Raw genomic sequence first — 17350 nt, forward strand, 5'->3', positions numbered from 1 at the left:
TAGCCATTATTTTACCATTTAGTACTTTGTGCTCTCATCTAATTTCTTGTAGCTAGGGTCACAATTTGGATCTGTTCCATAAGTAATTGCATATTATACTAATCTCTGAACTAGTTACAGTTACTTGAATTATGTTACACAGTAAAAGATGGACTTGCCTCCAACAACTTTTTCCTTTAGCATTGAAAAAAAAAAAAACACCTTCCAGCCATTAGGAAAAAAATATTTTGCCAAGGAAATTGGTAGGAAAGCAGTTTAGTTTGAGCACAAATCTAATGCACAAGAGTTTCACATTAGCTGGTGTCTCAAAATAGTTGGGGTAGAATTTTCAATATTAAAACGTTTCCTGTGAAAGCAAGCACTGTTTAATTCTTGAGCTATATACATGGCTTTTTATTCCATACTGAGCTACAGAAAATTTGATAAAAGACAAAAGAATCTTTGCAACTCAAGAAATCAATCCCATTCCTGCTTGTATCTATGTCCTCACTTAGATCCAGACCAGTTTCTTACAATAACGCTCTGTGAAGCTGTTCATTTTTTTTACTGTGATTTCTTTAGCATTTACATTGGATTAGGTCATTTGAAATGCCTTGGTTTTCCAAAATATCTTCATATTGTGCTGACATTTCAACACCGTTTTCCCTGAATATATGATTCTTGGATCATAGATCTTTCCTTTTGATATATAATACATATTATTCCATTGTCTTCCATATTTTAGTGTTGCAGTTAAGTCTAAACTCCTTTGATTTTCATTCTTCTTAAGAACTTTATATTGTCTAAATACTTATAATTTAATAATCAGACTTGAGAATCATTTTAAAACTATAGGCTAAAGGCCCACCATTTTTGTTAATTTTGCTAAATTCTTTATGCTATTTTATGTGTACACTTAAATTAGCCCTAACTCAAAGAAATTTTCTCATTAATAACCTTTGTAAATCTCCATTTTTCTCTTCTCAAAAGATGTTAAGATTCTCAGTGATATCTGCATAATTTTATTAACTTTTGAAATATTCTCTATCACCAGAGAATCATATCTCAGCTTACAAGTTGATTTTTATGGTCACCCATTTTGAAAACCATTGGAATATTTTGGATGATAACATTCCCTAAATAAGTAGCTACCATGATATTTGATATTTTGCCGATGTTCAGTTCAGTTCAGTCGCTCAGTCGTGTCCGACTCTCCGCGACCCCATGAATCACAGCACGCCAGGCCTCCCTGTCCATCACCAACTCCCGGAGTTCACTCAAACTCATGTCCACAGAGTCGGTGATGCCATCCAGCCATCTCATTCTCTGTCGTCCCCTTCTCCTCCCGTCCTCAACCTTTCCCAGCATCAGAGTCTTTTCCAGTGAGTCAACTCGTCGCATGAGGTGGCCAAAGTATTGCAGCTTCAACTTTAGCATCAGTCCTTCCAATGAACACACAGGATCGATCTCCCTTAGAATGGACTGGTTGGATCTCCTTGTGGTACAAGGGACTCTCAAGAGTCTTCTCCAACACCACAGTTCAAAAGCATCAATTCTTCGGCGATCAGCTTTCTTCACAGTCCAACTCTCACATCCATACATGAACACTGGAAAAACCATAGCCTTGACTAGACGGACCTTTGTTGGCAAAGTAATGTCTCTGCTTTTTAATATATTATCAAGTTTGGTCATAACTTTCCTTCCAAGGAGTAAGTGTCTTTTAATTTCATGGCTGCAATCAGCATCTGCAGTGATTTTGAAGCCCCCCAAAAATAAAGTCTGACACTGTTTCCACTGTTTTTCCATCTATTTCCCATGAAGTGATTTTGCCAATGTTAGACTTGACATATTTATCCAAATAAATCTAAATGAGTTCCACTGAAGATTATGCAGTGAACAAAAATAGAGATGGTAGAAAATATTATTTACTTGCAATTAACTGTTACTCCTAGAACATGCGTGTCCTTCAATAAACCAACTGTAGTTAATAGTGTGATGCCCTTGTGCTTTGGCTATATGACTTTGTCCAAAGAATATGATTGAACGTAATTAATGCAAAGGAGATTCGTCCATATTGTTTATTTTAGTTTCTGCATACTAAAGATTGTTATTTAGCACCCTCCTCTCTCCTTTGGTTTTACTATAAACAGATGTTTAGAATTAGAGATTTGACCAGATTTTGGTTCATTTTTTCAGCAAGACCACTTCCTAGGTGATTGTGTATGTTTCCTGTTTTTGTTTTATTGCTTATGTGAAAGTAGCTTTTGTGAAGTTAGCAGTTAGTGATGATCATTGTCCAGATCCATTATTTCATTTGTTGTTGCAAATGATGCTTTTTTTACCCCATGACTTCTTTCTCATTTTCCAGCTGGCATGCTTTCAGAATGAAAAATTTCATGTCATCAAATGTTTAACTTATGAGAGCATAGTTTACACATGAAATGTATGTTAAATATTCAATTTTTTTAAATTTACTGAAAAGTTTTCAAAAGAATCGATTTATTCTCTAGTGTTCGCCAATGAAGAGCAATAGGATTTGTATTTTTTAATTTTTAAATTTTATTTTTATATCATTAAGAACATATGTGATGTTTTGAAATGCGTGTCAGTTATATTGCTCATTGGTGCTCAAATTATCAATTGTGGCTGTAGAATCTTCTTCAGATTGGCTCATATTAGCCCTTATTTAACTTGGGACTTGCCTGGTGACTCAAGACAGTAAAGAATCTGCCTGCAATGCAGGAGACCTGGGTTCAGTCCCTGGGTCAGGAAGACTATGTGGAGAAGGGAATGGCTACCCACTCAAGTATTCTTGCCTGGAGAAGTCCATGAACAGAGGAACCCCATGGGGTACAGTCCATGGGGTCACAAAGAGCCAGACACAACTGAATAACTAATACTTTCCTTTCACTCTTTTATATATGTCTTTACTCTGAACTTATTTTTCCCATAATAATATCAGTCTTTGATAGTTTCCTTTTACTTTAATATGACAATGCATTTCAGTATCATTTTGTACTTTTTCTGCCTCAGTTCTAAAATTGGTAATTATACAAAAAAAAAAAAAAAATGCTCTTAGGGGAAAATAATCTTTAGAGCCTACTGTATGAGCTACTCATTCTAAATTATTGATCACTGTTTCTACATATTTTAATGGATAAAATCAGAAAGTATATATGTGTCTATTAGTATACTATTTAAGTTTAAATAATACTTGAAATTCAAATAAGAATTTAGGATTTTTTTTACATGCTATTTATTTTATATTTCTGTTTATTTTACCTTAAAGTAAAAATCTTGGTTCCTAACAACATCATCACAATGAATTACCTGCTTCATCCTATTGGCATATCCATTTATGTATTATCAACAGTTTCAGAAGAAAATATTAGTAATAACACTAATTACTTTATAATCAGATTTAATCGTTTCACTTTTTTTCAGGGTCTTTTGGTCCTTAGAGAAGTATCTCACTAGGAAAATGTTATAAAATTTTTGAACTTAAAGGCAATGTATGTAATTTCTCATTGTAAGGAATGGCAGCAGAAACAGCTCAAAAATGTTGGGATTATTTATTTCACTTAGCTTTCTATTTTTACAAATGACTTAAATTTTAACATTCAGTGATTATTATGTAAACCATTCATCTACTATAAAATTAATTCTGCAAAATGTGGTGCATTCAGAGCAGTCTAATTTCTATTCATGTCCTCTCCATCCTATTTCTTCCTGTCCATTATACATAACTATGTTTTATTTTATTTTCCGTTTTTGTAAATCACATGTATTTATGTGAGTTTTAGTTTCTTAAATGTGTACTCTTTGAATATGAAAATTTATAAGTACAAAGTTTTAAGTTTACAGGGTAATAATAACAAAGTTAAAAACTGCACTCCGTTCCGTTCAGTCACTCAGTCGTGTCTGACTCTTTGCGACCCCGTGGACTGTAGCCTACCAGGCTTCTCCATCCATGGGATTCTCCAGGCAAGAATACTGGAGTGGGTTACCATCTCCTTCTCCAGGGGATCTTCCCGACCCAGGGACCGAACCTGGGTCTCCCGCATTGGAGGCGGACGCATTAACCTCTGAGCCACTAGTTATATTTAAATAATTAGTGTCTTTAAACAAATGTGTTAATATTCACAAACCAAATGAAACTCAGACTTTAAGAGAACTGGCATTTCATTATATCAGCTTTATACAAATACAGTATATTTAGCTAATTCATTTTTTGTCAGTATTCAGTATTCTCTTTTGTTGGTTTCAGTTATAAAATTTAGTCATTGCAGTAATTGTGCTTTGCAATATTCAGTCTGCTCATTTGGCATTTCTTACAATCACAAATAATTTAATACTATATATTTACATAAAATAATGGGTTTAAAACTATAACATTAAACATGCTTTTCAGTTATGTTTATACAGCATTAGACATTTTGGAAAGCATATGCAATATGCAAAAACAGAATACTAGTTTTCTTGAATGATATCGTGACTTGTGTTACTTGGCAATTATGTTCCTTGAGATACCCCAAACTCAGCAATTCTAAGTCTTTATGGTTGCTGTATTTGTTTGAAGATACATGAACTTTTAGTTATTATTCTAGTGAAACAAATTATATTGTGAACGTTGCTTTCATAGTTCTAACAAAACTTGAAAAATATTTAGATTATTTCAATTTTTTTTTATAGAAATATCTTTCAGGAAAATACAAATGCCAGAGCCCTCCCACAGTTAACTACCTTTTCTTTGCTCCTTTGGAGCTGTAAATGCCTATTTATAAAAGAGGAACATATCATACTGGCATTTCTCTCCTTTCTGCTCATCCTCCACTTATATCTCCATTGCATTCACTTGCCTATGTAATCACAACTAAATTCAGTTAACTTAATCATATTTATTTAGTTTAAAAAAATAGTTTGTCTTAGAAAAACCTTCAAAAACTCATGGACTAAAACTCAGGAAATGACATTACTTTGTTAATACTTCATGGTGATAACACTCGTTGTCTTTGACTAAAGCACTTGAGATCTTAATGTTCTATTCTTGTATGAAATTCAGTGAAGACATTTGATAGCTTTAGCATCATCTTTTTTATTATTTCATCATCCTGAGTTTAAATGCATGTTACAGGATGCTCGGGGCTGGTGTGCGGGGATGACCCAGAGGGAAGATAAAGGGAGGATGGAGGTGGGAGGGGGGTTCAGGAAGGGGAACTCATGTACACCTGGGGGGGATTCATGTCAATGTATGGCAAAACCAACCAATATAATATTATAAAATAATTAGCCTCCAATAAAAAAAAAAAGAAAGAAAGAAAAATACTTAAGCAGTTTCCTAATAAGGATAATTTGGTAATGAAATGAAATATGTAAGTGTATCTACATTCAACAAGAAAACATAGCCTAAGCAAAATAATGTATTAGAAGGATGGTAATCTACAGAAATGCTTTTTTTCCTACTTCCTTGATTTTTATGCAGGTAAGCAACATTTCTGTTCTATTTAGTTCATTATATTTTTTTAAGTATTTTAGAATTATACTTAAAAAAGAATGTAAAATCAGATTCATCTTTGTAATCCTATAATCAATATGTTAAACCAGAGAAAACTTCCTGACTGGAACCCAGCCAATAGCCAACTGAGAGGTGAGGATTAAAGCATGGGTTTCTATTCTGATGTAAATAAAGGTTCAGTTCAGTTCAGTTCAGTCGCTCAGTCGTGTCTGACTCTTTGCGACCCCATGAATCACAACACGCCAGGCCTCCCTGTCCATCACCAACTCCCGGAGTTCACTCAGACTAATGTCCATCGAGTTGGTGATGCCATTCATCCATCTCATTCTCTGTCGTCCCCTTCTCCTCCCGCCCCAATCCTTCCCAGCATCAGAGTCTTTTCCAGTGAGTCAACTCGTCACATGAGGTGGCCAAAGTATTGCAGTTTCAGCTTTAGCATCAGTCCCTCCAATGAACACCCAGGATTGATCTCCTTTAGAATGGACTTTCGACTAAATGGAAGATACAATAATATCTAAGAGAGGAAGATGGTACATAATTTCCAGACTGTCTACCAGTGCTTTAGCCAGAGTGTTTCTTGAATTCATCGCTTATTTGCCTGCTAAAAATACACACCTCTAGTCTTTCCAGTATAACAATAACAAAATCAAAAATTTTGAAGAGTGGAAATAAGAAAACAACGGAAAATTGGTCAACACTTATTCACTGTGTATATCACACTTACCTTGCTGAGTGGAAATCTTTCGACGTTTACAACTTGGTGAGGCTGAGAAAGAAGCTATACTATTATGAATAGCAAGGGTGTTAGTATTTTATACAAATAATATAGTAGATTTACTTGCTTAGTAATTTATTTCTCAATCTCGGACAATAAGATAAGTTAAATGCAAATTTATAAGGTAAATTTGTTGCAGATCTTAAGATCAAGATCACCATTGAAATATTTTTCATTATGGTTCTTTTGCCCATTGTTTTTCAAGTTGTATAATTCTATCAAGTTGGAATGAACATAAAAGTATATCACATAAAAATATGGCAGAGAAATAATTTTCAAATTTTGTATTAAAACTTTAAATATAGTACAGTTTAAAATAAAAGCGTTAGAGAGTCAACTTCCAATATAATAGGATGAGGTTTGAGGTTGATTTGGGTAACAGAAGCCAAGAGCGATAAAGTTATTCATTTTAAAACACTGAAATGGAGAAAGCAGAATATTCTAAGTTTAGGTCCAGTTTGTGTCTGAAACAAGAAAAGGAATCACTAGGGAATTTTTGGCATAGTTTTGATATTGTAAATTTTCGTCAGGTAATTTCACATCGTTCAGTCAGCAATTATCTCCAAGTTCCACATGTAGTGACTCTTTTTTCCAAGTTAGTATAAACCTTCATGTAGTTCCTAAAATTTAACTACCTTTTGAATACTATATCTGCATGTATTATGTGTTGTATATTTATGTATCTTATATTCTATAAGGCCTAGGTTATATTCAAATAACTTTTGATATCATACAAAAATTTATATATTTTGTTTCCTGTATAGGTAATTTTACCCATGACAAAAGAAATTCTATATTAGCTTATTCAAGAAATATTCCTGATAGATCTTAGCATTTTATTGGTCACAGGGTGAATGGCAAATCCAGAGTATTAACAGGAAAATGTGTTCTCAGGATAAAGATGAATGACCAATGAACAAAGCCCTTTTTAAGACCTTGTAAAGATTTCAGTTGATGTTTCAAAACTATTTTTAAATAGACGAAAGTTCTTGTAATTCTGTTAAAATCTACTATGCTAAATGAGAGAGCATTTGCAAATATTAAGGGTTGTTTTGCAGTGAAGCTTCAAAGGAGATCAAAATGGAGAAGGAATTACCTCCAAAAGTTTGTATAAGTGACTTTTGTCGAGTGGAGCCTGAGCAATATATAAGAAATCCAAAATATTTTTATAAGAAGTTTATCAGCTTGGGCTAAAAATAAAGACATTTTATAAAAAGTCTTCATGCTTGCAGAAACTAAGATTGTACATTTCAATCCCTTTTCTTTTCTGGGTTTCATTTATTGATATTATTAGACAAAAAGTACAACTATTTGAGCTCTAGAGAAGGACAAGTGCATTTTTCATTTGGGAAGACTAGGGGCTTCCCAAGTGGCACAGTGGTAATGAATCCATCTGCCAATTTAAGAGATGAAAGAGACACAGGTTCAGTCCCTGGGTTGGGAAGATCCCCTGGAGTAGGAACTGGCAACCCCTTCCAGTATTCCTGCCTGGAAATTTCCATGAACAGAGGAGCCTTATAGCCTATACTTCATGGAGTGGCAGAGTCTGACACAACTGAGCAGACACACACACATAAATAATTTTAGTCAGGAAGGTGTACTTTGATAGTTTTAAAACTTGATGTTCTTTGACAGTCCTCTGATGATGAAGTAAGATTTACAGCCACTACTGTTAAATCTGGCCAGCCTTGAGATTCCTTTTAGCAACATAGACAAAGTAATTCTATGAGACATGTGCAGTGCCTGCCTTGGGCATGGGGAACATTTTCTCTTGGAGGTTTTGGTTAGGTGTCAGAAGTCTGGGCACCCTGCCACCATCCTACTGTTTAGTCCTTCCACTCTCCTTGCTCAGGCACTAGATATATGTGTCCTGAAACTACCACAAAACTGGATGCTACAGAGCCCGTTGTTCTAGCCTCCAACCACATAGACCGCTTGTAGCTGTTTCAGTCACCCCAAATGGAGGCCTAGATATCGGGAAAAATTTTTTAACATATAGGCATATTTATTTTACATGCTTTTTGAGTTTCTGAATCAAGTAGTGCAATGGTTGTTTTATGTCACTACATTGTTAGATGATTTGTGAGGCAGAAACAGATGACTAGAACAGAAGTATGTGGGAATTTCTGAAGTATTTAATCAGAGGATAGCATGACCTTTTGGTTTCAGAAAAAAACACTCTGGCTGCCTGACAGAGAAATGTTTCAAGTTATGATAAGTGAAAATGCTATCATTAAATAGTTTTCATTGAATTAACTCTAATATAGGATGTCAATTTCTCAAAGGAAGTTTCGGCATGGTAAATGGAGAGAAACAAATGTGTTCTGCAGGTAAAGCCATGATCATTTTATTATTTGGTTGCTGAATATATAGAACTGCAAGTTAACCTATGTCCATATTCTGTAATTTCATTATGTAGACAAAACTGGGTATCTGTTTAAATATAGATTCTGATTTAACGTGTCTGAACTGAGGCCTGAGATTCTGCATTTTTAGCAGATTCTCTAATGATGTTGATGTTGCTCATCTGTGGTTTACATGTTGAGTGGTACATTTCTGAGCTACTGTTGCCATGGATAAGATGTGGTTGTTCTTTCTAGGTTTTGAAATAAAGCTAGTGTAGTCACAGATTTGTTATGTATAAAAGGGATAGTTGTGATATCTAGAAATAAAAACAGTCTCAAAATACATATGGTATATTCCAGTAGTCAAATCTTACATGCGTTTGTTGATCAAATCAGAATTTGCTATAATTATAACTGCTCTTTATTTCAATCTTGTTATATTTAAATTGAGAAATGCCAAAGCCCCAGATTGATTAGGTTTAATTATCTCTGTACACCAATGCATACATGTGCACACACACAACACATGCAAGCATTTTAATATTGAGTATGTAACAATTTGATAATTCATAAATTTTCAATAATTATATTTGCCTCAAATATCATGATTCTGTCTCTTTCATATTTTTCACTGATTTTTACATTATTTTTGCTTCTACTTATTGATATAAAAATAAGTGACCTAAATAAAAGTAAATATAAACAAGAACTTATACTATACTGTACTGTTTGATTATTTAAATTATTCTACATCATAAATTTATAATTTCCAGTGCACAATTCCATAGAACTTAACAGATGCATAGATTTGTGTAGCTAACACCATAATCAGAATACAGAACAGTTCCCATCACTACAAGACTCTGTTGTACTGACCCTTTGCAGGCACACCTTGTCTCTAAACATAACCACTGGCAACCACTGATATCATTTCCTTCAGTATAGCTTTGTCACTTTGAGAATGTAACATGAAAGGAATCATACAGTATGTCATATTTTTATTCAACATAATAGTGATTTAATTACTGTTCATTGACTATATAAAATATATATGAATACCATTCTTTTAAAAATTTTAGTAATAATTGTTTTAGGCCCAAACAGAAAGTTTTTTTCTCTCTTTGGCCAATTTTGTTCAGTTATCTAGATGTGTCTTGATAGTAGATTTTAGGACTATTTTAGAAATATGAGATAAAAATCTATCAACATTAGGAAACACAACTGAAGGCCTTAATAATCAAAATAAAAATACCTAAAATAATTTTAAAAGGGCTTCAACAGACTCTAGTCCCTATCTATCAGTTTAATAGTTACCAAAGAAAATATTTTGAATACATAAGAACCACATTGAACTGTACGCTTGCATGGTGATATATTCATCTGATTTTATGTTTCTTTGTGTATGGTAGTCATGATTATTTTGAAATTGTTTCCTCAGATTTTTGTGCTTATCCATTCTAAGTGATTTAGTTCTGGGACTTTCCCTCAGTATTGGAAGTATCAAATAGATGATGCTTCAAGGAAGAGAGTATCCTAATGACTAGAGTTACTATCTTACTGTTGTGCTTTGAAATTCAAATCATTATTTGTTTGTATGAAATAATAATTTTGAAAGTTAGGCTTTGAAATGAATGCAGAAGGTAATTCTACGTATTTAGACTTTCTCTCCGTTTCTAGTAAACTCAGGTCATAGAATTTTTCTGACTCACGGAGGAAGAGAAGTAAGGATGTGCCATAAGAATACCCCTACTAAATTGGTTCATGGGTTTGCAAAGAGTCAGACATGACTGAGTGCCTGAACTGAACTGAACTGGAATATATGAGTGCAGTAGCTTTTACCTTGTGGAGAGAATAGTAATTTAGGGTGTGCTACGATTCATGTGGTTGCAATGAGTCGGACACTACTGAGTAACTGAACTGAACTGAACTGAAAGTAGAAGAAGGGAGAAGAGGGGGTTTTTTGGGGAGTGGAGAAAAAGATTCTACTTCATGTAAAGAGTTAGTCTTTATTTGTCAGTTCTTCCCATTTATTTATGTCTAAATCTTGATTTTGAAAACACAGAGTTGGTAAAACTGAGCATTGCTTTCAGGTCTTTACTTTAAGGCATGTTATTTTGAATTTATTGGAGAAACAAATCACCAACCAGTGATACAAAGAAGGAACAAGAAATCATTAATGAACAATTATATCAACTGGTGCAGGAAATAAGCAATTAGAACTTGCATGAAGAAAAATCAATACCAATATGTAACTTTTTCCAGCAACAAATTTCAAAGCAATATAAGTAGGGCTAACTTTACTAATGAAAGCTAGATAACCAAAATTGAAATGCTAAATAGAACAAGATAAGGACAATTTCTGACTATTAAACAATGACTAGAAAATTTAGGTAGAAATATCCAGACTTTAAAATATTCAAAACTGAATTTATTTTTACTGGATCTGTATAAATGATACTATCAATTGGAGGTTTTATCATTCTTTCACATAACTTGTCAAATAAATTAAATATTAATCCTTAATTGAGTATTCTTTGATCACTTCAATTGAATTGTACTTTGTCACAAATTACAATACAATTAGGATACATACACAAAGGTACACACACATCATTTGAATAGATAATCTTCTATTGGATTCTATAGTTTACTGCCAACTACAGCTCTCCCGATTCTTGGTTCAAGGTACTTATTCAAAATATATTTAAAAAAAAACATTATCTCCATTAACTATCCAATGATCTCATTATGCTTTGCCTTTAAAAATACCTCACAAACATTCTTAATCTCCCTAGTCAACAATATATGCATAGTTATCATCAAATGATTATGAAATATTAAGTAGAAAGCCACTTGACAAGATATAAAACATCTAAATACTGACGGTCAAAGACATTTGTTCTGGGATAACAGAATTTTAATTTTCATAAGCAGTGAGGTTTTAGCTCAAATAAATTCCACCGTTGTTTATTTTACTCCAAGAATTCACTTTGGTAACTATCATATTCCTCTAACGATTATGACTTAGTGATATATACCTACTCCTATTGACTTACTATTAAACAATATATTCAGTTCAGTTCGGTTCAGTCGCTCAGTCGTGTCCGACTCTTTGCAACCCCATGAATCACAGCACTCCAGGACTCCCTGTCCATCACCAACTCCCGGAGTTCACTCAAACTCATGTCCATCGAGTCGGTGATGCCATCCAGCCATCTCATTCTCTGTCGTCCCCTTCTCCTCCAGTCCCCAATCCCTCCCAGCATCAGAGTCTTTTCCAGTGAGTCAACTCGTCACATGAGGTGGCCAAAGTATTGCAGTTTCAGCTTTAGCATCAGTCCTTTCAATGAACACCCAGGACTAATCTCCTTTAGAATGGACTAGTTGGATCTCCTTGCAGTCCAAGGGACTCTCAAGAGCCTTCCCCAGCATCACAGTTCAAAAGCATCAATTCTTCGGCGATCAGCTTTCTTCACAGTCCAACTCTCACATCCATACATGACCACGGGAAAAACCATAGCCTTGACTAGACGGACCTTGGTTGGCAAAGTTAATAGCTCTGTTTTTTAATATGCTATCTAGGTTGGTCATAACTTTCCTTCCAAGGAGTAAGAGTCTTTTTTAATTTCATGGCTGGAATTAGCATCTTCAGTGATTTTGGAGCCCAAAAAAATAGTCTGACACTGTTTCCACTGTTTCTCCATCTATTTCCTATGAAGTGATGGGACCAGATGCCATGATCTTAGCTTTCTGAATGTTGAGTTTTAAGCCACCTTTTTCACTCTCCTCTTTCACTTTCATCAAGAGGCTTTTTAGTTCCTCTTCACTTTCTGCCATAAAGGTGGTGTCATCTGCATATCTGAGCTTGTTGATATTTCTCCCAGCAATCTTGATTTCAGCTTGTGCTTCTTCCAGCCCAACATTCCTAAAGAATATATTCCCTAGTCTATAAAATAGGTAAACAAATTTACAGTCTTCAAAAAGCTTGAAATCAAGTTAGAAAAACAAAACAATTATAAAGAAGAGAAATATGCATAATAATCTACTTGTATATGTTACTCAGATACTTGGTTAAAATCTTTACTCTTTCAGTTCCAGCATTTTAAAAATTTGACTTTCAATTTCTTAATTTCATAATAATTTAATTGCCTGGTGGCTCAGAGGGTAAAGCATCTACCTGCAAAGCAGGACACCTGGGTTCAATGCTTGGGTCAGGAAGATTCCCTGGAGAAGGAAATGGCAACCCACTCCAGTACTCTTGCATGGAAAATCCCATGGACAGAGAAGCCTAGTAGATTACAGTCCACGATATCACAAAGAGTCGGACACGACTGAGTGACTTCACTTCACTTCATGACATTTTAAGCCAATCTAATTTGCTTTGTTTGATCATTTATTAGTATATTTTCTCTTATCTATTTATATTTGCATTATATTTTCATCATAATTTACATTTAAGAGAAGAATGGGAAACTCAGACTCTTTACACAGTGACATCCATAACATCTGGAATACAATTAAGACAGTTACTAAATTGTGAAGAAGCAAAAAAATGTATGAAAAACTTGAAATTAAATTAATAGTAGTAAGTATAGACTCCAAAATAACTTTGTGTTGGAGTTTGTAGGTTAAGGGCTTAGAAAATACAATTATAAGTATGTGTAAGGATTTAATATAAATGATACACATAATAAGGGAACCAATGAAGATTTTCTACTGATAAAGATATATCTACTGATATAGCTATGGGGTAGTGAACTCCAGGAGTTGGTGATGGACAGGGAGGCCTGGCATGCTGTGATTCATGGGGTCACAAAGAGTCAGACACGACTGAGCGATTGAACTGAACTGAACTGAACTGAGTTGGTAAAGAATCTGCCTGCAATTCAGGAGACCAGGGTTCAATTCCTGGGTCGGGAAGATCCAGGAGCAGGAAATGGCGACCCACCCCAGTAATCTTGCCTGGAGAATCCTGTGGAGAGAGGAGCCAGGCGGGCAAGAGTCCAAAACAACTTAGTGACTAAACCACCAACCACCAAAGATATTAAGAGCCATATGTAAATCTAGAACTGCAAAATATATCACTTCAGTTCAGTTCAGTTGCTCAGTCATGTCTGACTCTTTGCAACTCCATGAACCACAGCACTCCAGGCCTCCCTGTCCATCACCAACTCCCGGAGTCCACCCAAACTCATTGTCCATTGAGTCAGTGATGCCATCCAACCATCTTATCCACTGTCATCCCCTTCTCCTCCTGCCTAAATCTTTCCCAGGATCAGGGTCTTTTCCAATGAGTCAGCTCTTCGCATCAGGTGGCCAAAGTATTGGAGTTTCAGCTTCAACATCAGTCCTTCCATTGAACACCAAAGACTGATTTCTTTAGAATGGACTTGTTGGATCACCTTGCAGTCCAGAGGACTCTCAAGAGTCTTGTCCAACACCACAGTTCAAAAGCATCAATTCTTCGGCACTCAACTTGCTTTATAGTCCAACTCTCACATCCATACATGACCACTGGAAAAACCATAGCCTTGACTAGATGGACCTTTGTTGGCAAAGTAATGTCTCTGCTTCTCAATATGCAGTCTAGGTTGGTCATAACTTTCCTTCCAAGGAGTAAGCATCTTTTAATTTCATGGCTGCAATCACCATATGCAGTGATTTTGGAGCCCAGAAAAATAAAGTCAGCCACTGTTTCCACTGTTTCCCCATCTATTTGCCATGAAGTGATGGGACCGGATGCCATGATCATAGTTTTCTGAATGTTGAGCTTTAAGCCAACTTTTTCACTCTCCTTTTTACTTTCATCAAGAGGCTCTTTAATTCTTCTTCACTTTTTGCCATAAGGGTAGTGTCATCTGCATATCTGAGGTTATTGATATTTCTCCCGGCAATCTTGATTCCAGCTTGTGTTTCCTGCAGCTCGGCATTCCTCATGATGTACTCTGCATAGAAGTTAAATAAGCAGGGTGACAATATACAACCTTGACATACTCCTTTTCCTATTTGGAATCAATCTGTTGTTCCATGTCCAGTTCTAACTTTTGCTTCCTGACCTGCATACAGGTTTCTCAAGAGGTAGGTCAGGTGGTCTGGGATTCCCATCTCTTTCAGAATGTTCCACAGTTTATTGTGATCCACACAGTCAAAGGCTTTGGCATAGTCAATGAAGCAGAAATAGATGTTTTTCTGGAACTCTCTTGCTTTTTTGGTGATCCAGCAGATGTTGGCAATTTGATCTCTGGTTCATCTGCCTTTTCTAAAACAAGCTTGAACATCTGGAAGTTCACCGTTTGCATATTGCTGAAGCCTGGCTTGGAGAATTTTGAGCATGACTTTCCTAGCTTGTGAGATGAGTGCAATTGTGTGGTAGTTTGAGCATTCTTTGGCATTGTCTTTCTTTGGGATTGGAATGAAAACTGACCTTTTCCAGTCCTGTGGCCACTGCTGAGTTTTCCAAATTTGCTGGTATATTGAGTGCAGCACTTTCACAGCATCATCTTTTAGGATTTGAAACAACTCAACTGGAATTCCATCACCTCCACCACCTTTTTTCATAGTGATGCTTCCTAGGGCCATTTGACTTCACATTCCAAGATGTCTTGCTCTAGGTGAGTGGTCATCACACCATCGTGATTATCTGGGTCATGAAGATCTTTTTTGTCTAGTCTTCTGTGTATTCTTGCCACCTCTTCTTAATATCTTCTGCTTCTGTTAGGTCCCTACCATTTCTGTCCTTTATTGAGCCCATCTTTGCATGAAATGTTCCCTTGGTATCTCTAGTTTTCTTGGAGAGATTGCTAGTCTTTCCCATTCTATTGTTTCCCTCTATTTCTTTGCACTGATCGCTGAGGAAGGCTTTCTAATCTCTCCTTGCTATTCTTTGGAACTCTGCATTCAAACAGGTATATCTTTCCTTTTCTCCTTTGCTTTTCACAGCTTCCCTTCTTTTCACAGCTATTTGTGAAAAGAAGCCATTCAGACAGCCATTTTGCTTTTTTGTGTTTCTTTTTCTTGGGGATGGTCTTGATTCCTGTTTCATCAAGTACTCTGTCTATCAGATCTAGTCCCCTAAATCTATTTCTCACTTCCACTGTACAGTCATAAGGGATTTTATATATAAAAGCATAATAGATGAATTTAAACTCAGATTAAATACTACAGAAGATAAGATTAGTTAAAATTTGAAGATAGGTCAGGTGAAGCTACCTAAGATGAAGCACAGAGGAAAGCGGTGGGGGGAGTTAAAAGAAAAAAGAAAGAAAAATTGCAGCGGAGAAATTATTAGAAGAATTAATTCAGACATTTTTCAAAAATTTTGAAATAATACTAGCTCATTTATCAACAAAACAGCAAACCCATATCAAGATAAACAAGAAGAAAACCTTAGTTAAAGAATCCACCTGAAATGCAGGAGACTTAGGTTCCATCCCTGGGTTGGCTGAATCAGATAGCCTGGGGAAGGAAATAGCGACCGACCCCATTGTTCTTGCCTGGGAAATTCCCGGGACAAAGGAGCTGGGCGAGCTATAATCCTTAAAGTCTCAAGAGTTGGACAGGCCTTGGCAATTCACCACCACCAAGATACGAAATGCTAATAGAGACATATATTCTTCTAAATAACAAAAGAAGTTAAGGAAGGGGTATAGGAGATACAAACTATTAGCTGTGAGATAAGCTGCAAGTATATGTTGCGCATAGTGGCAAATAGTCAATATTTTATGATAAACGTTAGCAGAGAATAACCTTTAAAAATTGTGAATCACTGTGTCGCTCACCCGTAATTTATATAACATTACATAGCAACTATAATTTTAGAAGATTTACTCAACACTTGTTTACTTGCCACGCAGTGTGTATTCTACTTAAGCTATTGTATTTCATGTAATTAAAAAAAAAAGGTTAACATATTCACTTAATAACACATTAATAGAAAAGTGCCAATTTATCCAGATGTGCATTAATTTAATACAGAACAAAAAATAGATGAAGAAAAAAAATATGTTATATAAAGGTAGACAAAAACAAAATCTCAGATGGAGATTTTAGTCTTCTCTCAATAGTTGATTGAAAAATAAACAGAATGATATCATTTGTTTAGAAAATCACAATAACAACAATTTTAATTGATATCTGTGCAATATTATACTTCAACATGGGTAGCTCAGCTGGTAAAGAATCCACCTGCAATGCAGGAGACCCTGGTTCAATTCCTGGGAGGAGAAGATCCCCTGGAAAGGGATAGTGAGAAACAAATACATGTAAATTAAACAGCTGATATCCATTGTTAATAAAAATTATATTAAGATATTACCTTTTAGCAAATGTCACAAATTGTTGGATAGTGTTAGAAGGGTGTTAGAGGCAAATTTATAATTCTAAAGACTAATATTAAAATGAAATTAATTCTTAAAGTGTCTATATTCCCCTTCAGTTCAGTTCAGTTCAGTTCAGTCGCTTAGTCGTGTCCGACTCTTCGCGACCCTATGAACCACAGCATGCCAGGCCTCCCTGTCCATCACCAACTCCCGGAGTTCACTCAAACTCATGTCCATAGAGTCAGTGATGCCATCCAGCCATCTCATCCTCTGTCATCCCCATCTCCTCCTACCCCCAGTCCCTCCTAGCATCAGACTCTTTTCTAGTGAGTCAACTCGTCACATGAGGTAGCCAAAGATTTGGAGTTTCAGCTTCAGCATCAGTCCTTCCAATATTCCCATTAAGAAGGCAGAAAAC

Source organism: Moschus berezovskii, chromosome 17, assembly GCF_049115385.1.
Source record: "Moschus berezovskii isolate FMDL1 chromosome 17, NW_MosBer_1.0, whole genome shotgun sequence".
Taxonomy (NCBI): Eukaryota; Metazoa; Chordata; class Mammalia; order Artiodactyla; family Moschidae; genus Moschus; species Moschus berezovskii.